General features: G+C 43.8%; 1 long non-coding RNA gene across 1 annotated transcript; it reads right to left on the bottom strand.

Annotated features, from left to right (window-relative positions):
- Positions 1 to 13,856: 13,856 nt before the first annotated feature.
- Positions 13,857 to 21,240, bottom strand: LOC107966855 (uncharacterized). Its single transcript, XR_001706880.3, has 2 exons — positions 20,996 to 21,240; positions 13,857 to 14,440 (listed from the first exon to the last, which is right to left on the bottom strand). It is a non-coding gene; the product is annotated as an uncharacterized LOC107966855 (long non-coding RNA).
- Between the last annotated feature and the right edge of the window lie 3,405 nt (positions 21,241 to 24,645).

The raw sequence follows: 24,645 nt of genomic DNA, 5'->3' as shown, positions 1-24,645 counted from the left end.
TAGGAGCGGAATTGCTGGATCACATGGTAATTCTACATTTAATTTACTGAGGAACTGCCAAACTGTTTTCCACAGCAGCCACACCATTCTACCTTCCCACCCGCAGTGTATGAAGGTTCCACTCTCCACATCCTCACCAACCCACTTGTCGTTTTGTTTTGATTATGGCCATCCTACAATGTGTGACGTGGTATCTCACTATGTTTGGATTTGTATCTCCCTAATGACTAATGTTGGGAATATCTTTTCATGTGCTTGTTGGCCATGTGTCTGTCTTCTTTGGAGAAATGCCTATCCAAGGTCTTTGCTCATTTGTGAATTGGATTGTCTGTCTTTTTTTGTTGATTGGTAAGAGTTCTTTATATTCTAGATACTAGACCCTTGTCAGATCTGTCATTCTGTGGGTTGTCTTTTTCACTTTCTTGCTAGTGTTCTTTTATGAAAAAGTTTTTAATTTTGATGGAATTCAGTGTATCTATTTTTTCTTTTGTTGACTGGGGTTTTTTTGGTCATATATAAGAATCCATTGTTAAACCCGAATACTTATTGTTATGTTGTATTCTAAGTGTTTTATAGTTTTAGCTGTTACATTTATGCCAAACAGGAACTTTTACAGAGATGTGTACAGGGTTAAAGGAAACCAACAAGGAATGTTGCATTACCTTGGAGCTAGCCAGGCAGGGAAGCGGCTACCATCCCTAGGCCTGAGGGGCAAGAAATGGAAATAGAACAAGTGGAGCTGGAGCTGTGTGGAAAGGGTTGGCCACCAGGAGTGTGTCCTTTGATAGAGGGATGCATTCAATCCTCAGGCAGAGAATCAGGGACTCCTCTGTTCTCTGATCTTCACTGGCGCCCCCCGTTGGCTAAATCCTACCAGAAGCAAGAGGTCAAGAGAGCTGGTAAATGCAGTTCATTCAGCAGTCTCTTAGGGCACCGAACAGCAGGGAGGAAGTAAGGAGAATGGATCTAGAGATGCGGTCAGCTCAATAATGGCCACAAAGATGTGCAAGTCCTAATCTTCAAAATCTGTGAATATGCCACACTATAGAAAAGGGCACTTTGCAGATACAGACTTTGCAGATGGGGAAATTATCCTGTATTATCCAAGTGAGGCCAGAATAATCACAAGACTCCTTATAGAGGGGACCTGAGGGTCATTGTAAGAGAGTGAGAGATTTGAAGATGCTTATCTACTCGTTTTGATGATGGAGGAAGAGGCCACAAGCCAAAGAATGCAGGAAGCCTCTGGATGCTGGAAAAGACAAGGGAATGACTTCTTCCCTAGAGCCTACAGAAGGAATGTGGCCTTGACGACACCTTGATTTTGGCCCATGAGACCTATTTGGGATTAACAACCTGTAGAACTGACAGGTAATAAATTTGTGTTGTTTTAAGCCCCTAGGTTAGTGGTCATTTGTTATAGCAGTCATAGGAAACTTACACAGGAGGGTTTAGTGGAGGTTCACCTCTGCCTGGGGAGACCTGAGGTTACTGGTATGGGAAGAACTCCAGGTCACCATGCGTTTACTTTTGCTGGGGAGACCAACTTTCATCCCAGCCCCTGGTTTCTCTAGCTGGGGAGATGCCACAGCTGCCCTTGGTGATTGCATCTCACAGGTTCAATCAGAGAATCAGAATCACTCTGAATGATAGAGAATCAGGCATTTCTCATAGGAATTGGGCTATACACAGTACAAAAAGCTGGTGGAAAAATCTATGCAAGGTGGTTGCCTCTGGTGTTAAGCCTGAAGTCGTTATAGGTCAGCTAGACCCAGCAGAGAGGAAAAAAACGTTGGATGTGAATAGAAGGGAGCATGGATAAGCTGGAATCCATGAGGACTAACTGGAACCCAAGCTTGTCTCCCATGTACCTTTAATAACACAGATGATCTGCTGAAGAAACTGTGCCCTTTGCCATGGAAGTGCACAGACACCTGGCCCAGGACTTACAGAAGTTGAAGGACCAGATCCAGTGGGAGCTGACAGAGCTGCAGGGGCACCTGCTGCCTCATGGCAACAAAGTGAGACAGCAGAGCAGCAGCAGCATGCACGAGCTGCCATGGTGCACTGTGCCAACCTTCAGAGCATGAAGTGGCTCCTGAGCCACCTGTGTCTTCCAGAGTTCCCACTAATATCTCCCCTGGCCAATCTTAACCCAGAGCCTTACGGGAAAGGGAATTCTGGTTATCATGGCTCCAGCCTGTCTAGGTTGACATGTTTCAAATATCAGTGGTGTGGAAGGTTAACCTTCGTTAAGTGCCTACTGTGTGTCAGGTACTCCAACTTCATTGCCTCATTTAGTTTAATCACCTTGTCAATTACTCCAATTTATAGGCAAGGAAACTGAAGCTCAGAGGTGTTAAATGCCTTCCTAAATTAGGTACTCCAAAGAAGATATACAAAAGGCCAATCATTATAGGAGATGCTCAACATTATTATTTATTAGGGAAATGCAAATAAAAGTCACAGTGAAATGCCTCTTTGCACTCAGTAGGGTGGCTATAATTTTAAAAAAAGATAGAAAAGTGTTGGCAATGATATGGAGATATTGCAGCCTTTATAGACTGCTGGTAACAATGTAAAATTGTGCAGTCACTTTGGAAAACAACCTGGCAGTTCCTCAAAATGTTATATAAAAAGTTACCATAAGACCTAGCAATTCCATGCCTAGCTCACACAAGAGAAATGAAAGCATGCCTCCATGCCAAAAGCTTGTACACAAATGTTCATAGCAACCTTATTTCCAATAGCCTCAAACTGGAAACAGCTCAAATGCCCATCAGTAGATGAATGGATAAATAAAAGCTGGCATATCCATGCAGTAGAATATTACTCAGCCACGAAAAGGAATAAGTACTGATTCATGGTACAACACGGATGAACTTTGAAAACATTATGCTAAATGGAAGAAGCCAGATACAAATAACCACATTTTGTAGGATTCCATTGATATGAAGTGTCTAGGATAGGCAAATCCATAGAGACAGAAATAAGATTAATGGTTGCTTAGGGCTGGGAGCCTAAGGGTAAACGGGGAGTGACTGCTAATAGACACAGGGTTTCTTTTGGGGGTGATAAAATTGTTCTACAATAGATTGTAGAGATGGTTGCACACCTCTGTGAATGTACTAGAAACCACTGATTCGTGCATGAGTGAATTTCATGGTATGTGTATTCTATCTTAATAAAGCTGTTTTTAAAATCATGCCACTAGCAAAGAGCGAAGCACAGAACCCAGCAAGGGTTTCTCTGACTCCAAAGCCAATATCCTCCCTCAGTACAGCAGATCCCCAACTTCCTTGGGCCAAAAATCACCTGGGGAGCTTGCTTAATATGCAGATTTCCTGGCTTACTTCCAGAGTCTAATTCAGTAGGGATGGATAGGGTTCGGGGAAGTTAGCTGCTTACCAAGGTCCCCGGGGGAGTTGAGAACAGGTGGTCTGAGACCACACCCAGGCACACACTGTCGCCACTCTGGAGAGGACTTCTACATCTCAGAGCCAAAAATGGCATCTGGGAAGTCAATGAGACTGGAGAAAGTAGAGATTTTGGATGATTTTATTTTTCAGAGGAGGATGGAGAGAAAGAAAGAATTGAGAGAGAGAGAGAGAGAATGGAAGGCCATGAACTGTGAGTTGTATTGGACAGAGGTATGGGGGAGGCCAGGCGAGAGACCCGTTTGATGGAAGGTGCATTGAAGATAAGAGGAATGTAAAAAGTTTGTGGAAACCACTCAGAGAAAGCAAATTGTTCACTAGCCGAGTTCATCGCCTGCCTAGGGTTTCCAGGATGACTTGCTTCATAGTCAAGTGTAATCCTTGAGAGAAAGAGAATTTCAGTGAACTTGAGGTAACATCAGTTCTCTGGGGCTTTTTTTTTGATGAACTAATCTGAACAAGCTTGGAAAGCACCCAGCGGTGGAGGTTAAATTTCAATCTTTTTGTGCTGTTACATCTTTGTTCCCTTTACCTTCTCCTTGAAATGGAAATGATTGATGCTTAAGTAACTCCAGCTATTGAGTAATGTTTATTCAGACTGCAGGGGAACAAGATAGGGCTTAAAAATAAGGTGGAAATTTTTCCTTTGAAAGGTACAAGTTGAGCCTTTGAGAGTCAAGTGTATTCCCAACTGCACAGTATAATAAAGATAAAGGAGCCAGCAGGCAAAAGGGCTCCCACAGATGATCAATGTACAGTAGTTAAGTGGAGCTCAAATAGTCTCATGAAGCCACCTGAGCTAAAGCCCTGGGTTATAAATATTGACTGGATCTTGGATTGTTTTGAGAACATCTTACGTCTTTCTGCAAGCCCTTTCAACCCAGGACCAGGAGGGCTTTGTAAATAAGCTTCTAAGGCTCTGAAGAAGTAGACAAATCATGTTCCCATATCCCAAGGTCTCTCTGGATAACACCAGCCAAACCCTCGGAGGTAAGTGGGGACTGGTGAGGAAAAGCAGACACTCGCCCACCCCACTGGTGATGACGGTCTTTGGAGGGGCCCCAAGGTGCTACCCGTCCACTCTCTTGTATGTGGGAGAGTTGTCCCATCAGCTCAAGTTGGTCATGTAATAGTGGCCAATAGGACTCCAACCAATCCAAAACACATGCAAAAGTAAAATCATCCAAGCGAAAAACAGAGAAATTATTTCTATTTTGCTAGGATACTCTAACAATTGAGTTGGTGATCTTTGAAACTATAGATTGAAGATGGGAGTGAGGGGCTGAGAGTCTTCTGTGAAGCAAGAAGAAGTTATTATTTTCTGGGTGCTTTGCAGTGGGTCCATCGACAAGTGTTGGTGGAGCGCTGTAAGGAAATGACCCTTCCTTCTCTTGTAGGGGGAAGAATGGGGAATGGAAGGAATAACTGAGAGTCTTCATAAATGCCCCCCTCCCCCCACTCACCAGTGCCTTGGTCCCTGGGTCTGTGGAGGAAGAAAATGGTGTTCTATATGGAGAGGACCACCAACCCATTGCCATCCATTTGCACTACACCATGACCAGTGAGGGCTCAGGCCCAGCATGAAAGGGAAGGGAGAACGGAGGAAATTGTCCAGAGCTTCCACATGGGACTCCAGGGCCGGTTCCCCTAGACAGGGCTGAGGGGGTGGGAAGGACACAAGACCCAGAGTTGGCCTGAGCTTGTGGCTACTTCAGTGTACAGAATATGATCTCCGAAACACTTCCATCTTTTATGTGTTTATATTTTTATTCCCTATGTGTTTAATTTTTTTTTTTGAGATAGGGTCTCGCTCTGTTGTCCAGGCTGGAATGCAGTGGCATGATCTTGGCTCACTGCAACCTCCACCTCCTGGGTTCAAGTGATTCTCCTGCCTCAGCCTCCCAAGTAGCTGGGATTATAGGCATGCACCACCAGGCCCGGCTAATTTTTGTATTTTTAGTAGAGATGGGGTTTTGCCATGTTGGCCAGGCTGGTCTTGAAACTCTGACCTCAGGTGGTCCACCCGCCTCGGCTTCCCAAAGTGCTAGGATTACAGGCATGAGCCATCGCACCCGGCCTCTTTTAAAATTTTTAATAAAATGATCTTTGAAAACTCCTAACCATTTCCTCTGACCAAAGCAACAAGAGACCTTTCCCCTCGCTGGAGCATGCAGCATCAAAAGAAAAGAAGAGAGATTTAGGAGGAGAACAAAGCAAGATAACACTGACAAGGCTGAGAAGAAGGGCTGGCGTGGCAATGCTCCTCCACCTGAGCCAGCAGCCCCTGGGACTCATCCCTCTGCGTCCCTCTGAGGTTGTTGGGTGTTTTTCAATATTAAGATATGATTCACACGCCACATGTTCCATACTTTTAAAGTATATGATTAAAAAAAACCAAAGTGTACAATTCAGTGGTTTTTAGTATATTTATAAAGCTGTGCAATCATCACCACTATTTAACCACAAAACAGTTTCATTACCTCAGAAAGAAACCTCATACCCATTAGCCACCAACCCTCCCGCTCCCACTCAACTCCTCCATACTCTGCTGCCTCCCAGGAAATTAGATAACCACAGATCTACTTTCTATCCCCCTGGGCTTACCTATTCTGGGCATTTAATGTAAACAGGATCATACAGTGTTTGGCCACTTGTGACTGACTTCTTTCCTCTAGCATAATCTTTTCAAGGTTCATCTATGTTGTGGCATAAATCAGTACTTTATTCCTTTTTATGGCTAAATAATATTCCTTTCTGTTGTTTTTACTTTGGGGCTATTAGAAGTAATGCTGCTATGAACATCTGTGTACATTTCTGTGCATTTTTTTTCCAGGGATTTTCACCCCCTCCCTCAAAGCACCCGAGTTTAGGGCATGCAAGATGCTAAATAAGTACACTTGAAAAGATGAATCTGATCAAGTAGCTAAGGGAAGGGGGAGGACACCTAAATTTATTGAGTACATATTGTGAGCTAGGTGACATACCTCCACATTGTGTGATAACTGTCCCTTTTACAAATAAGAAGACTTTTAGAAACAAAAAGAGAGATAAAAAAGTTTGCCCAAGAATACATAACTGTCATACTAAAAATTTGGGGCAACTTCCCTGGCACCATATACCATCTGCAGATAATTCATTAAGGACAGAAGTCAAGTGTCGAATAATAGGCTAGATCTCCAGAATCGCTGATTCTGAAGCCAGAAGAAGCTTTTATCTATTGGTATAAAAATCTGAAGCCAAAGATGTGAAGTGACTTTCTCAAAATCACACAGGTTGCAAGTGGTAGAGCCAGGGCTGTAACCTGGGTCACCACTGGGGAGGAAGGAAAGCTGGATATGCCCTGAGCTGTCCAGTGATGACTTCTGTATTTGTCAGAATTTGCTGAGTTATGCTGCAATAACGAAAACCTCCAAATCTTATTGGCTTACAGCAACAACAGCTTCAATCTCAGGCATATTGAGAGCTGCAAGGTGAACATGGTGGCTCCACTCCTTAATGTCTTCTCATTCTGGGACACATGCCAGAAAAGTATCTTGTAGTTTGGATATTGTATTCTCTTGGGAAAGGGAAAAGAACAAGAGGCAGAGCAAAGCCATGGAACTGCTCTAAGAGCTGCGCAGACATGGCTTCTGTTATATTCACATTCACATTCCATTAGCCAAAGCAAGTCACATGACCAAGCCTGGCAGTGGGGCAGGAAGCAGCCCCCACAGTCACAGGCCAATGAATGGGACGCGTAATCTTCCTACAGGGAAGTGAGTAGATGGGAACACTAAAGCAATCAGCCACAGCTTCTACAAGGCAAAGGAGTAGTTGCTTGTCATCTGTAAGGCTTCGACTGCTGGCAAACATTCATTCGTTTAACACATTTTTATTAAACACTCACATGTGCTCTACAAGGTGCTGGAGTGCAAAAGCAAGTATGTATTCTGTCCTCATGGAGTTTACCGTTGAAAGGGAAAGGCTGAGATTAATGACAGAGGTACATAAACAGTGGTAGAATCCTGACAAATGCCATGGAGGAGAGGTGTGTGGTAATCATTTGTGTGTAAAGGTGCATAGACCTAGTTGAGGAGATCAGAGTTGTCCAGAACCATGGGCACCAACCCAGAGAGAGAAACTGGCTTCCTGGGCCCATGGCGATGCACACCCAACCTGATGGCAGTAATTTTGTATCAGTAACTGGGTGCCCACGAACCTGTCCAACAAAAGTGTGTGGAAATAACCACCTCCACAGGAGGGCAGGGCAACAACTAGGTGGAGGATAACAAGCATATAGTTTCACCTTTGCTCTCTAAAACCTAGGTCTCTGGCTACATGTCAGTTTTGTCATCTGCCAAATGGGTATAATAACGCACAGCTGACTCACGTGGCTGTTGTCAGGGCATGGAGATGGAGTCATGGCTCCCCCAAAGATGTCTATATCCTAATCCCCAGAACATGTGAATGTGACCTTCCATGGCAAAAGGGACTTTGTAGATATGACTAAGGGAAGGATCCTCAGATGGGAAGATTATCCTGGTGGGCATGATGTAAACACAAGGGTCCTTGGAAGACAGAGACAGGAGGGTCAGAGAAGGAGATGTGAGACAGAGTAGAGGTCAGAGTGATTTGAGGAAGGCAATCACCAGCAGAGGAACACAACAGCCTCTAGAAGACAGAGAAGTGAAGGAACCCGATTCTCCCCCAAGAGGCTCCAGGAGGAATGCAACCTGCCGACACCTTGATTTTAGTGCCCTGGAACTATAAGGCAATTAAGTCTGTTGTCTCAAGCCATGACTTTTGCAGTAACTTGTTACATCAGCAATAGAAAACTAATACACAAGATAAAATAAGATCATTGGTGTACACGTTCTCTGAAAAATGAAAAGCGCACGCATCTTGGTGGAGATTTTAAGTGTCCATAGCAAGTGTTCAGAGGCTAGCAGAGACGGGCAGCTGCTGCAGAATTGACTCCACAGCCCTGCAGACAGATTTGTCACACTCGCTGTCCCTATACACAGTTTGGTAAAATTCCCAAGGAGTTGAATGCTAGAAATCACCCCTCCTGCACCCACTGAGGCCTGTATGCCTGCCTGGTAGAGGGGAAGACCCATCCAGGAGCAGAAACATTAAGGGGCCCACCTGCTCTCCTCGAGCCTGGAGCTTTGGCCTCAGCCTGTGATTCTTCATCCTGACATCACATTAAAATCACCAGGAGAGCTTTAAAAATCATTCAGTTACTGGGCTCCAACCCCGGTGGTTCAGATTTACTGTGTCTATGGTGTGGCCCAGTCATCAGCATTTTTTAAACGCTCTCCTAGGAGCATCCAATGTGCAACCAGAGCTGGGAGCGGCTGGCCGAGAGGGCCCACCACGCAGGTCTATGGGAGAGTCATCCCTCCTCACAGCCTTGCTGGTGTCCAATTTCTTCCAGCCCCTGCAGCCTGGCTGGCGTCAGCCTTGCCCACTAAGCCAGCTCCTCCCAGACAGGCAGACTCAACCATAAATTTTAATTCAAACTATTCCTTTTTATTATTTTCAAATGCTCAAGGCCCTAAACACGATGAGAAAGTTGTTCTCACGCTGTGACCCACAGATCAGCAAGGTAGAGAGCTTCTCTGCAAGTTCCCTTTAGGGTACATCATATCTCAGCAGCCCTGAGGTCTGACCCGCATGTCTCCTACACACACACACACACACACACACACACACACACACACACACACACACAATTAGACTGGTTATTCTTTACATCTGTGGATACTGCTCTATCCAGGAGTAAGGCCAGTGACTTTGTTCTGCTGAACTCTTTGTGTGGCAGCTCCTTCTCTGGGGCCAAATGGAAAGAAAATCCGGATAATCATGGATAATGTAAGTGCTGACAGGCACGGGTGCATGACTCCACCTGTACAGGCCTCCTCCTCTATGAAACACATGTAACTTGTTGCAGCATGAATTACTGCCGCTGGGCGGCATGAGCTCACCTGCATTCCTGGGTTGTTTTGCTTCTTGATGGTGTGTCTGATGCCCGTGTGCCTGAGACTGACTGAGCCCTTTCTGGCTGGCCTCCCACCTAGAATATCAAAAAACTGAAGCTGAAGCCTTGCTTAGAACCTGGAGGGAATTTCTGGTTTTGCTCCTGCCCTGTCCTCTGTGGCCTGAGCCTGGGAGCGGAAGGGTCCATCCTTCAGGTCACATTGCTCCAGGGAGTGGCCACTTTTGGTCCAGGAATGCTCAGGAAGTCACGCATGGCTCTGGAGAGCTAGGGAAATCTGATGCAGTGAGTCTGGGTGGGGCCTGAGACTCTGCATTTCTCACAAGCTCCCAGGTGATGCTGATGATGTTGCTGTCCCCAGGCCACATTGTGAGGAGCAAGGCCTGGGGTTTCCAACTGGCCCTGGATCTAGATCCAAACCCATCTCTGGCCTTCATGAAAACACTGCTGGTTTTTAGATAGAAAAGCTATAAAGAAAGCCAGGGGTACGTTGGAAGGGTGAAACAGCGGTGTGACCCCGTCATGGCTGTGACTGGTGCATAGCGATGATGTTGCTAAAAAGCAGTCAGTAGATGAGGCCTCTGTTTTCCTTCCTGTCCCTTCCATTTTCTACTCTGCAGCCCAGAAACACACAAATGTCTCCTAGTTGGGCTTCTTCAGTAGCTCCCACAGACTAGGAGGTGCTCTCCCAGTTGCTCAGGGCAGCATGAGGGGTCTCTCCCTTGAATTACAATCCACTTCTCCAGCCTCGGTCCTGCCTAGCACCTCAGTCCCTCCCCACTAAGTCCACACCGTCTTTCAGGCCTGGCCCCAGGGACACCCTTGCCATCATCGGAGACGTGGCTTGGTGGTGGCCTGCTCTGTGAGGCCTCCCTACCTTCAGCTAGAATTAATCCTTCATTCTCCAGGCCTCTCCACACTCGGTGCCTTCCCCTGCTCTGGGGAATTTTGTACTGCCAGAATTATCTCCCTGCCAGCCTCTGAGCACCTCAAAAATAGCACCTGCCAGGCACATGGTAGGCATTCAGTCAATGCCTGTTTAAGATACAAATGTGGAAAGCATCTTGTCTCTCTCACTTCACCATGTGCACGGAAGCCATGGTTTTCTAACAATATAACCACAATGCAGCACGGTTCAGAGCCCAGGGAAGCAGACAGGGCACTTGGCAGTAAAGGAGAGCAAGCAGAACAGAGAATTCTCGATCCAGGATAGGAGGAGATAGATGGAGTTCTCATTCTATCCCTCGAATGCTCCCACTTAATCATCCTTCCCAAAGAAGGAAAGCTAAAATCTGTGGCACCGGCCTCTCTGTGCATGGACCACATGGCTTCCTCGCCAGGTTCTGACCATGAACCTAGCAGGTGAGTGCAGTTTTGAGGGTGGGAGTGCTGAGGATCTCTTTGACAGAGAAATTTTTTCCTGGAGCCATGTGGCTGGCCCCGGACCAGAGCTGTGGTCCCTGAGAGGCCTCGGTGCTTTTGTGACTAAACAGATTCATGTTCCTTCCATATCTTTGCAGGTTTCTTTTGGGAGGGGTAGGTCTATGTGAAGAGGTTTACAGGCCTCAGGCACTTGCTTTTGGGGGAACGAGTCCCTGTTATATGAAACAGATTAAAATACATCCCTGGCTAACATTAGAACACAGTTTTATGTAATGATTGAAGTAGAGTGACCTCGACTTTCAGAGGTAATACTATGTTTTGGAGACATTCACTTTAACATTATTGCAGTTTTGTTTTTTCACTTCCTGTCTCTGAGGAAGGCTGAAACCCTTCTGTAGGGTCTTGGGTTCAATAAGCCTAGGCAGACCCCCCCTGGCAGCCAGGTGGTGTGAGGGTGGATCCTGCTTGGGAGCAGGCGGCCCTGCTATTTCCTCCCTTTGTCTTCTTGGACAGGTGTTATTGCCCAGCTAATGACCTTTCTTTTCGCCCTCAAGATTCTTCCTCTAAGCTTCCTCCTGTCCAGGAGAGAGAGACAGAGTTTCCTCTAGGGTAGAGTCACACACTGCAAGCTGGAAACTCATTGACAGCCCAAGCCTTAAGCCACCAGGGAGTCATGAGGAGCGAGAAATCAGCTTACAGGTTTGCGCTTTTCCTTGAGAGGAACCCTCAAGGTACAATTGTAGTTTCTTCCTTTTAATGTTGCACAAGCCCAAAGCCCTTTCTAGGGCCGTGGCTGTGCTTAGAGGGAAGCTCCTGCTGCCCAGGGTGACTTCTGCCCGGGGGCCATCCCAGCCCTTACCTCTCCCAATCCCCTCTCTCCCCCAGCTGGTATCAGACAGCACCCTTTAACTCCAGGTGCCTTCAATGCCCGGTCCCTGCCCTGTCAGACGCCCCTGGAAACACACCTGCAGCCCGCAGCCTTCTGACCTGGGCTGGGCCGAGCAGGTGCAAGTGGCTGCAGCCGCCGCCACTCCACATTCCATGGTGTACCTCACCTCCGGGCCAGTCCAGACAAGCACCAACCCCCAACCAGCTCCAGATGCACATACAGAGGCAGCGAGAGCTGCTCAGGTCTCTCTGTCGCCTCAAATGGGCCTAATTGCAGCCTAGATGTGAGTGTCAGGAGGAACTGAGGAGAGCATGTTAACAAGCCAAGAGGCTCCTTCTCTGAATTCTTTGGCAGTCAGGACTGAGCTGAGCGCTGAGCGGAGCGTGAGGCGAGCCATGGAGACAGTGCAGGGATGGGAGCTAATTAAGCTGTAAGCCATCCCCAGAGCCCCAGTTCATTTGTAATTATGCTCTCTGATCTCAGAATCGCCTCGGGCTCTCGGGAGAACTGGGCAGAAAAGGGGGAGCAGGTGATTGAAAAGTTGATCGGGGCTTTTAGAATGGATTTTCATGAAACTGACATTTACACCACTCTTAGAGAATTTGGCTGCTTGAAAAGAACCATAAACCATGGCTAATTCTGCCACGTGATCCCAGGAGCTCCAATCGGCCGGCCCCAGGGGGTAATGCCTTGTTCTGTGTAGGTCAGGAGACCCCTTGTGTGGTGTGATTTTTGGAAGGTCCCCCTGCTCCTGCCCACAGCAATGCCGCCCAGCTAAGCTCATTGATGCTGAAATTGAGTAGCCCATTTTGTCCTCTGGTTGTACTTCAACATCACAAAATCCAAACACTGGGTTTTGCCATGACAGACACATGCCTCCGCAGGCAGGAGTATGATCCAATCTCCAGGATGGGACCTCATTGCTGTATGCCCAACCTGCATTTTTTTAAGTCGACAAATCAAAACATGACCTAATTTTTCGAACTGATTTTCCAAATGGGTAACCCAACGGCCAGAAAGGATGAGTGGCTTAGTCAAGGTCACGTAGGCAGATGTGGCAGACTGGCACCTGCATCCAAGTCCTCTGGCCTCAAATCTAGTAGACTCTGCAGTTTTTAAGTAATGGAGTAAAACGAAAAAGCTGGAAAGTCGGGGATTCATCAAATATCACACTAGAGAGACTGGTACTAGGGAAGGTGCCATGTGGAAAGGGTGGGAGCCCAAACTCGGTCCCCATTATCACCTTTGGTCATTTTTTGATTTGTTGACTGTTAGAAAAATATAAGTTGGGGATAGAGCAATGCTCCAAAGGATAAATTACAAGCAGAAACTCTCACGCTGTTGGGCTGACATCTGTTAAGCTCATGTTCGTGCAGTAATGGGCCCTGCTGACAATTGAGTCGTTTCTGGGCAGAGTACCTTCTCTCCCAGAAACCCCGTTCCCCAGACAGTCCCACATAACTGGATAGCGGCAGCTCGTCTTTGCTCAGGCTTTGAAGAAAACCAGATAATACAAGGCTCAACCCAGTTTAGGCAGGGGCTATTTCTTTTAAAAATAGAGGAGACAGACCAAATTCCTGCCTGAATCTGTTAGTCCTGTCCCTGTGGCCAAGCCCCAGGAATTCTGCCCTGGCTGGAAAGACTCAGACCTCAGCACTTTTCTGAGCAGTGGGGACTTGGGCCAGAGTCTCCACCTCTGATTCCGGTTCCCAGAATGGCAGCAAGATGTGTCGGGGGGAGCTGGCCTTCGAGGGCCTTCCAAATCTGAGGAATGAGGCTAGGGAATCTTGAGGTTTTTTCTATTTTTATTATAAATAGTGAAATATAAATGATTGTTTCATACAATTTTAATAAAAATTCAAGAGTTAAGGAACTTAGCCCTATGCCTGGCAGAGAGTAAGAACCTTAAAAATCTTCATTGTGAAACAATACATTTCTAATTATAGAGGCAGTTCTTTCACTGTAAACAAATTTAGAAAACATGGAAAAGTACAAAGAACAAAACTAAATTGTTCTATAATCCCAACTCCCAGACATGGTACCTTAGTAATATAAATAATTTCAGAATTTTTTCTACTCAGAAATTGAAAATATCTGGATTATAAACTAAATATATCTGTTTTAGACATCATAAATAAAATATATTAATCACAAAAATGGGACTATGATGTATGTATTGTTTGACTGTATTTTCATTTTACATTTCATACATTTTTCATGTTAATATTCATCAATGCATTTTCATGATTGCATAGTGTTTCATTAAATTATAAATGAACATCCTTGTACACAATCATTCACTCATTTGCCTGATAATTTTCTCCAGATAAGTTGCCAAAGTTGAACTCCCAGCATCAAAGATTTTAGGTGCACACAACCCAACTCCCCTCCCAAACAAGTGTACGGGGTTCCATTGTGAGCTCTTCTCTGACACCAAAAATACATATAATTGATCCTCATTGTTCATAAATTCCATGTTGGCAAATTCTTCTACTTGATAAAATTAACTTGTAACCCCCAAATCAAGACTTGCAGCATGTTCACGGTCATTCACAGACAAGCGCAGAGTGATGAACACATATATGCATGTTCAGCTCTCACACTATGAGCAAGTGTCCTTTCATGCTCTGTTTAGTGCAACATTTTTCTCATTTTTGTGCTTTTTTCTTGATGATTTCGCTGTTTAAAATGGCCCCTAGGCACAGTGCTGAAGTGCCGTCTGGTGTTCCTAAGCGCGAGAAGGGTCTTTCCTGCCTTATAGAGAGAGTTTATGTGTTAGATAAGCTTGTTCATGCATAAGTTATAGTGCCATGGGCACTGAGTTCAATATCAGTGAGTCAACAGTATACATTAAATAAGGGGTCTTTAAACAGAAACACACATAAAACACGGTTATGCATTGATCTGTTGACAAAAGCAGTATGATCAGAGGCTCACAGGAACCAAACCTTGTATTTCCCCTGGGAGCAGTGGGTCAGGACGTGCTAATTCGGTGTTCAGAGTGCCTGTATTGAGCATAACCACCACAGATGATGAGAATGACTGTATGTATCTTAGGTGTATGAATCTTTCAGACTGCAGAGGTCTTGCCTATGGATTACAGACCTCCTCTATTCGTGGACATCCTTTCCCAAAAGCTTTCCAGAAAGTCTCTTTGGCAAATAGAATTCAAATTTTATCTTTTAACTCTTAATGCCTGGTACATAGTAAGTGCATAAATACAGTGTGTGTTGAATGAGTGGGAAAATAAATGTTAGAGGTTGTTATACACTTTGGATCCCAGTTCAGCATAATGAATTTCTCAGTTTCTTCTTTCATCAGCCCTGCCTTTGGCTGGGTTCCTCGTAGACATCTCTGAGGCATAAGCACCCAGCTCACATGTCCCTTCCCAGAGAAGCAAACTTCTGATGACTCCCTTGACCTTCACCACCCACTTAATCTAAAGGCCATTGATAGCATTGAGAAAAGCAGTGACGTGGCATGGATAATCACATTTCCCATGTCAAAAAGTAGAAAACAAGGATGTTATCTGATTTATAAATGTATCTATGTGGAAGGAGAAGAAGATTTGCAGAAGAATAACATTTTATGAAATTATGCAAAGTGAAAGTTATACGAAGTTCAAATTTCAGTGTTCATAAATAATTTTATTGGAACATGGCCACACCCACTTATTAGCGATCATCTGTGTCTGATTTGTCGATACTACAGCAGGGCTGAGTGGTCCCTACAAAGACCAGACAGCCCCAAAAAGCCTGAAACATTTGCTCTCTGGTCCTTTACAGAAAAAGTTTGCTACTCCTTGGTCTAGAGGTATGAGAAGATATTTGGTCACAATATACTTTTAAGTGTACATATGTATGCATGCGCAGTAATGTGTACCTGCACACTAATGTGTATGAAAATTCTTTTGCTTAGAATAGTGGTTCTAAAACTATTTGGTCTCAGAGCCCCTTTTGAATCCTGAAGATCGCAGAGAACCCAAAAGAGCTTTTTTAAAATGGGGATTTTGTTTATTGCCATTTGCCATATTTAGAAATTAAAACTATGAACATTTTAAGTATTTACTTGAGGTTGAGTATGGTGGCTCACGCCTGTAATCCCAGTACTTTGGGAGGCCGAGGCGGTCAGATCACCTGAGGTCAGGAGTTCGAGACCAGCCTGACCAACATGGAGAAACCCCGTGTCTACTAAAAATACAAAATTAGCCAGGCATGGTGGTGCGTGCCTGTAATCCCAGCTACTTGGGAGGCTGAGGCAGGAGAATTGCTTGAACCCAGGAGGTGGAGGTTGCGGTGAGCCGAGATGGTGCCATTGCACTCCAGCCTGGGCAACAAGAGCAAAACTCTGTCTCAAAAAAAAAAAATTGATAGATCATTGGATGAGGGTCTAAAAAGTAAAATATTAATTTATTTACAATAACATAATAAACCTGTTATATGTTAATATAAATAATACATTTTTGTGAAAAACAACGATATTTTTCAAAACAAAAATATCAGCTGAGAAGAGTGGGATTGATTTATATATTTGCAAATTTCCTTAAAGTCTGGGTGAACAGAAGACAGGTGGATGTTCACTCTGTTGTGACATTACATACACACAGCCACTACCGTACACTTAATGAGGGAATGAGGGTGAAAAAGACAAATAACATCTTAGTAATAATATGAAAATAGTTTTGACCTAGTAAACCTTCTGGAAGTTTCTTGGAGAACCCTAGAGTTTCCAGAGCCACACTTTGAGAACCACTGGTTTAGAAACACAGGATCCAAAACATTCATAGGGCTGGGCATGGTGGCTCATGCCTGTAATCCCAGCACTTTGGGAGGCCGAGGCGGGCGAATCACCTGAGGTCAGGAGTTCAAGACCAGCCTGGCCAACATGGTGAGACCCTGTCTCTACTAAAAATGCAAAAATTAGCTGGGCGTGGTGGCAGGCACCTGTAATCCCAGCTACTTGGGAAGCTGAGGCAGGAGAATCACTTGAACCCGGGAGGTGGAGGTTGCAGTGAGCCAAGATCATGCCACTGCATTCCAGCCTGGGTGACAAGAGTGAAACTCTGTCTCAAAAAATAAATAAAAATAAAAAATAAATAAAAATAAAACATTCATAGGGTGAAGCCTCTAAGAGATAGCTGACTAACCTGGGGCAAAGATGGCCTCTCCTGCCTCTGCTTCCAGGAAGATAACCAGAGAGTCAGAGATGGAAGAGGTTAGAACACCACAAGCCATTCCCTTATTTGTTGCGCAAACCTAGGGTGGGGCCAGTGGCTCCCCTGCAGTCTTGGCAACCAAAGGCTTTGGGGACAAGGTTAGGGAGTGGCAGTTTTTCCCAGATCCAAGGCTTTCTCCAAGTCTCATTTGCCTTCTATTTCCTCTTCTTCCCTCCGCCCTCGCGCATGAGCTTGGGAAGAGAAGCTACCATTGATATGTCACCTTATATGTCCTTGAGAAGAATCAGAGCAGTTCTCATTGGCATTGCATGTGGCCACATCTGTCTGAAACCCTCCCACTAGCTGGAGGAGCATGTCCCCTGTACCAACTGCTCCCCCAGGGCTCCCCTTGCAGCCACAGTGTACCAATGCCCTTAGCATCATTCAGGTACGGGTATGTTCTCTCCCAGGGAACCTAAGATTCAGTCTAACTATTCCTGTGCCAGCTTTAGCTCTTTTTATGTTTTAATTGTTGTAGCTACTCCGTTAAAGCAGAAGGGCAGTCTGTTTACTCATCCTGAGCATGAAACTCAGCCAAAAAGTGCTCTGAGCACGGTGATGAGGCCTATGACGTGCTTGAAGCATGACTAGCTCCATCCAATATGGCAGACTTCTGATAAGAGTTAATAGTTTATGTTCATTGTCTGCTCACTGAGTACCAGGCACTGTTTCAAGCAGACTACAAATTATATACTTTGATACCTGCTTTCCTGCTTTTCTTTAACTAAAGAACCCATGGTTTTAAGCTAGGCATGTGGCTTCCCTGTATAGAGACCACATTTACAAGCCTACAAGCCTCTCTCATTTAGGGGCAGCCATGGGACCAAGTTCCAGTCAGTGAGATGTACAGAATGAGCCCTTTGCCTTGTATTTCTCTCTTATTCCTTTGTGCTAGCTGGAGTGAAGATCTGATGGCTGGAACTCCAGTTGCCATCTTAGATCATTAAGTGGAAGCGACTTATTGAAGATGGTGGAGCAGCAACAACTTAGAAGGAGCCTGGGTCTCTGACACTGTGGACTACATACCATTGCCTAGCTTTGGTCTTTCTTTGGGGCTAAGAGAAATAAATCTTTCTTTTTTTAAGCCACCGTATTATAGACTGAATGATTATGTCTCCCAAAATTCATATATTAAAACCCTAAACCCCAACATGATGGTATTTGGAGGTGAGCTTTTGGAAGGTCATTGGGTTTGGATAAGGTCATAGAGTGGAGACCCCATCATGGGATTACTGTCCTCATAAGAAGAGGAAGAAAAATTAGAGTACTCTCTTTCCACCACGTGAGAAGTTTGCAAGCCAGGAAGAGGGTCCTCACCAGGAACTAAATCTGCTAGAAACTTGATCTTGTACTTCCCAGCCTCCAGAACTGTGAGAAAGAAATATCGGTTGTTTAAACCACCCAGTCTATGATATTTTGTTATAGAAGCCCATGGTGACTCAGATACATTGTTATTTGAGGTATGCTATTACAACAGCCAAACGTAATCCTAATGCAGTTACTGCTTTTAATCGCCATAACAATAATATGACATCAATATTTTTCAAATGAGGAAACTGAGGCACATAGAGATTATATAACTAACCCAAGGTCATACATCTGAAGAGGGGTGCAACCAAGATTCTAACTCAGGCAGAGCTCAAAGAATATACTTTTTTTTTTTTTTGAACAGAGTCTCATTCCATCACCCAGGCTGAAGTGCAGTTGCATGATCCTGGCTCACTGCAACCTCTGCCTCCTGGGTTCAAGGAATTCTCATGTCTCAGCCTCCCAAGTAGCTGGGATGACGGGCATAAACCACCAAGCCTGGCTAATTTTTGTATTTTTTAGTAGAGACAGAGTTTCACCATGTTGGCCAGGCTGGTCTCGAACTCCTGACCTCAAGTGATCTGCTCACCTTGGCCTCCTAAAGTGCTGGGATTATAGGCATGCGCCACCGCACCTGGCCAAAATGCACTTTTAACAACTATATTTCACTGCCTAATATTTTAGTATATAACTGGCCTTACTTTGGGGGCTGATTTTCTGGCCTCTGACTTAGTTTATGATAATCTCCTATTATTTGATATCGGCTTCTAGTGTAGAGCCATTGGGTTGCCAGCTACAAAATATGCAGATTAAAAACTCCCATTTATTATATTCTCAACTCACCTGAACTTTATAGATACATGGACACACACACACACACACACGCACACACACAAGTGATGTTTACATATTCTCAGAATGCTAAATATTCACCTAGCTCATCAGACATTGGCTTTTAGACTCTCTACACATGGTCATAATCCTGAACCCACAAATATATCTCATAATAACAATAATGTCAAATATCAAATATTTATTGTGTCCAAAGGAAATGTCCTTTATTGGCCATTGAGAGTCTCATTTTAAGTTTTCCTAAAACAAAAGTTAGGTGGAATTTTTCCCACAAGCCAAGTAGCTTCTCACACCTGGACCAGCTGAGTGGTGTGCTTTGTATATAGGACCACTCAGCTAGCCTCTCATGAGACCCTTGCCAACTCCTGCTCCTGCTCTTTAGTTGTGGACCATGTGTATTAGTCAGGCTAGCTGAGGCTATACTGCAAGAACTACTTACCCCTAAAACTTTAGTGTCTTAATGTAACCCAGTATGCGTTGGTCAGGGGCTGCGGGATATTCAAGGGAGCTAGTGCTCTACATAGCCACTTAAAGAGCCAGACTAATGGTGATTCCTGCATCTTGTGGCTACATTCTTGGGAACATATGACCTCTATGATTACCATGGAAGAAGAGAACCCTTGGATATCCCAACCCAACCTGGAATCATGCATCAACCTGGAAGTTTCTTGGAGAACCCTAGAGGTTCCATGTATCATTTTCTTTCTCAGCTCATTGGCCAGAACTAGTCACACAGCCCCACCTATCTGCAAGGAGGCTGGCGAATATGCTCGGGAAAGGGGATATGGTATTTGGTGAGCAGGAAACATCTCCACCATCCCATCTAACCATCAATAAGTCTACAATCATGAGTCTTACTAAAAGATTGTTTTAGTTTTGGGGACACGGAGGGGAAATTCTGAGTTTTAATTAATGAGAAAGTACAGATGCATAAGGACTTTCATGTGTATCTCTATCCTAGTGGCAGAATAGGTTAGGACCTTGGTAAATATTTGATGGTTGGTTCATAATTGGTCAAGTGGGGTCTAAGAACTAAAAGAAGATGCTTAGTGGCTTGAGCAGAAATAAGCCAGTTGAGGTTTATCTGGGTCTGCCTCAAGGCCATGAAGAAACCTGGAGTAGCATCCATTGTTCCCACCCCTCCCCTCTATGAGCCCTGTCAACAAGGATGGCAGGAAATAGATTTACGAAGTTTAGAAAGAGATAAACTAAGAAGTGTGTATCAAGAGAAATGTACATTTGTATTCATATCCTGAGTCCCTCAGTTTAAACACATTAGAATTCTATAAGTGGTTTTGATGAGAAAGGGTCACCTTCTCTTTTGATAATTGGCCAAGTCCAACTAATGCCTAAGGACCTAGTTGAACCAGGGACTGGCTTAGTTATATCAATCAGTCACTCAGACATTTACTTTGTCTCTATCATGTGCCTGATACAATGCAAAATATTTTGATGGTTACCAAAGAAAAGTGCAATGTGGCTACAAGGCAATGAGACAGGTTTCATAGTAAAACATGGCACTTTTGTAATATGTAGTCCAGAACACCTTGTCTTTCACAGTAGTCCCCTTAGAAGGCTGTGCATTTATTTCTGAGATGTAGCTGAGAAGGGCTCCTGCATCCTCTTGGAATGTCTCCAGGCCCCTGGTCAGGTCTCAGCTGGCTGTTACCATTGTAACATTTCCTATTCCGGATCCATTGTCATCCTGCAGAGTTATCTGCATTGTTTGCTGGAGTCGGCTTTCAATATCTTTTGTCTGTTCTCACAAATCAAATATATGCCCAACAGTGGAAAGGTAGCCACACCCACCAAATAGCTAGAAAAATGTCCAGTAGCCTTGAAAGGCAAATCCCAAAGTATACTTTTAAACTCTCTGGCAGATTATATTTTCCAAAACAATACTTCTCATCCTACATGCTTTTTGAGAAACTTACCATTCACCCATTGAGAGGTGGAGTGTAATTCCTCTCCCCTTAAAACAGGATGGGCTTCTGACTCACATGTACTCAATAGAATGCAGTGGAAGTAATGTTGTCAGACTTCAGTAGCCAGATCATAAAGCAATTCAGCTCTGCCATGGCAACAGAAAACTAACTGGAGCCCTGAGAATCACTCTGACTGTTCTGACTGCCATGTTATGAGGAAGCCCAAGCTATCCTACATGCAGAAACCACGTGACAACAAAGGGTGAGAGATTCCCAGTCAACCCCCAGCTGCTCACCCTCCCCCTCTCCCAGCCCCAGCCACACTGTCTGACTGTAACTGCATAAGAGACCCAGGACCATTTAATCAAGCCCCTCTCAATTTCCTGTCCCACAGAAACTGGGAGAGACAATAAAATGTTGTTTTAAGCATAGCCATTGGTATGCTGTAGATTTTTCTCCATAAAAAAAAAAAAAGCCATCCTGATTTGTAGCGTTCGGCTATTTCTGTGGTGTAAAACTCCTACAATGGCCAATCTTAAGCTACTAATGTGATAAACAACAGTTGGGAAGAGATGCACACAATTGGTTCTCACAAGTAGCATGCGCGGACTCCTGCACACCCCTGTATACAGCACTAGAGTAAATCTTTAAAAGGGACGGCTCTGAAGGCCAATTGTGCTCCTGAGCATGTTTTAAAGTTCTTTTTCCAGTTTATGCGACAGAGTCCAGAGCCAGGAAGCATTGGGATTGGTGGAGTCTATCTGTGCCTATCTTTGGCCAAGACACAGAATCATGGTAGACAGAGCACAGAAACATCTACCCAACCCTAAGCCACCCCTAATTTGACAGTATCTTCCACAATACACAAAAAGGTAGGGGAGCAAGACCCGCACCTGCGGAGAGGTAGATACACAGATGGCTGTGGGCAAGAGAGGCCACAGCTCCTTGAGGGTTTTGAAAACTCTCCTTCCCTGACTGGGCTGCTCTGAGGGATTGGATGAGTGCAGAACAAACATTCGAGAAGCTCATGGGGTACCAGGCCCACTTCGTGAGAACGCAGCCATGTCTCCTGCTAAGCATATTTTCACTACCGCCTGGGAAAAACATCTGCCCCCACCAGCTGCCAACAGAGTCTGTGTGGGGAGATCAGACAGAGATGGTCAGGCTATTTTCAATAACTTGTTTTCTATCATAAATTTATATGTTTTACTGTGGAAAAAATGAGCACATAAAAAGAGATAATTAAAATTATACACAATTCTCACTAACCCCACTGAAAACTTTCGGATTTTTTCTTTTAGTGTTTTGCTATATTCAATATGTACCTTTTGACATCCAAAGTCTTGCACTTAGCATGACATCGTGATCATGCCCCCACATCCTTAAATATTTAAAAAGTTAATGGCTGCGTATTATTCTAGCATTTGGATGATAGCCATTCTTGTTACTGGTTATAGAGCTTATTTCTCAAAATGTTTAACTAATCCCCAAAGTGGACATCCCTGAAAATAAGTCTTTGTACTTTTATCTGATTGTACAGCATTTGTAGAAATAGGAAAAAATTACAAAAGGATATGGCCACTTTTAAGGCCCTCAATCAATTACAGAAAGTTTCTGTCAGTGGAAAGTCAAACCTGCAATGTGTAACGGTGCATGTCATATAGGAATTTGACGGGCAAAATGAATTTTTATTTTGTTTTTGATATTTGAATATCTTGTTTATTGAATATTTGTATTTTTATTATTTACTTGTGTTCTTTGTCCAACTTAACTGTATTGGGATAGCACTTTTCTCATTGTTTTGCTATAAACTTTCACATAAAAATAAGATTCTTTCTGATATTTATCCAAACATCTTTCCAGTGTTACTGATATCTAGAAGTTTTAATGTTTCTGTCATCAAACTCAATAATCTTTTACTTTTTAACCTATTCCTAAGCTTTTATATCAACAAAGTCCTGTTCTCAAGATCTGAAGTTTACCTGTCTTTTATTTTTATGTTATTTTTGCATATAACTGTTAAATGCATGTGGAATTTATTTTGGTACAGGGATTACCTTTAATTTTTTCCATATGATTGGTCTTGACATCATTTATTGACTAATCTCTCTTTCCTCACAGATCTTTACCACATACTAATTTTTTTGTCTATATTACCTCTATTAAGGCCTGTGGTTGAGACATTCTGTTACATCGATTCTTCTGTTCACAGTTTAATTTGGCTATTGAAGCTTTAAAATACCATCCCCCCACCCTTTTCTCCCCATTGTGATAGAATACTTTTAATATACTTCTTTCTCAAAATATTCTGGGCTGAATTGTGCTACCAAAAATGTCTTAAAAGGCACAGTCCAGGCTACTGCAGACCTGGTGTGTATATAACTCTTGTTGACCTGAACAGCCAACATTGTCTCCCTCTATGAGGTCAAGTTTACAACTTTCTTCCAAAAAACTGATCTTTTGATTTTTCCCGGCTCACAGTGGCCTTTTGCTTTGGAATGGAGAAGCAAGAAGGACATAGTGAAGGAACAGCTTGGGCCTTGCTGGGTCACGTTGACAGGAAATTAACATGTGTGGTCACCCTCTTTTTATTAAGAGGATCATGTGCTATTGGCCAGAAAGCAATAACTTGCACTTAGCTCTCTTCACCGCACCCTGGCAGAGGGGCACCCATAAATGAGACTGGTAGCTGCCAATTAAGGAACACTCAGCAAAGGGTAAAGTCTCTATCTGCAACCTTATCAACGAATTATCTTGGGTATGCTGTTATCACATGGCGGAATTCCACCATACCACCTGTGACATCCTTCCAGCCTGGACATCCTTCCAGCTCTACGGTAGGGCCACTGGTTACAGGCAGCCCTATCCAAATCTTGCAATGAAATCCTCAAAGTGTCTGCCTTTGTTTCCTGAAACCAGCATTTGTCAGAACTCTTCAACAGCGCTGAATTTAGACATCTTTTTGTTTTCCTGAGCCTCCTTGCTTTGTGAATGATCCTTTCAAGATCCCAGGGATAAAAGTGTCCCCAAAGCATGAAACAGATAAAAAGCAATCGCTTTTATACGAGAAGAAGAAAGTTGAGTTTTCTTCCCTTCCTCTCATTAGTTTAACTTCTGACTGATTTAGACATTTGTTACACTTTCCCTGGAAATGTAAAAGTTTAATTTGGAATGCAGTCACGGAGCAAAAATTCTGCTGAGTATATAATGCAAAAATATGGTTGCTAATGAGTGGCACTGATTTAACAGGAAATAAGGAAGAAAAATACAAATTTTGGAAGAAAATAAGCAATTTTATAATGTTTCCACTTGTTCCAAATCCAACTTCATTGCTTCAAGGGGTAGCTTGGAAATTTTTCTCAAGAAAGCACAGTAAATATTCCTGAAGGCGATCTATTTTCTGGCCTGGAAGAAATGGGTAGAAATGACAAATTTCCTACAACAACCTCTGAGAAATTTGTGCTGATGACTCCTCTGATGTTAAATTCTTCTTTCCACTAGCTATATACATATATATAGTGAAGAACAAAGAAGAGGGCAGCAAATTCCTGCTTTTTTTTATTTAAAAAGAAAATCCTTTAAGTCCTTGTGGCTGCATTGTTTGTGTGTGAATGTGTGTGTGTGTGTTTTAAAGACATTTTGAGATAGTTTAGGGAGAT

This window comes from Pan troglodytes, chromosome 8 (assembly GCF_028858775.2).
Source record: "Pan troglodytes isolate AG18354 chromosome 8, NHGRI_mPanTro3-v2.0_pri, whole genome shotgun sequence".
In the NCBI taxonomy this organism is placed as follows: domain Eukaryota; kingdom Metazoa; phylum Chordata; class Mammalia; order Primates; family Hominidae; genus Pan; species Pan troglodytes.
The sequence above is the reverse complement of the archived record's forward strand: the minus strand, read 5'-3'. Positions and strand labels throughout refer to the sequence as shown.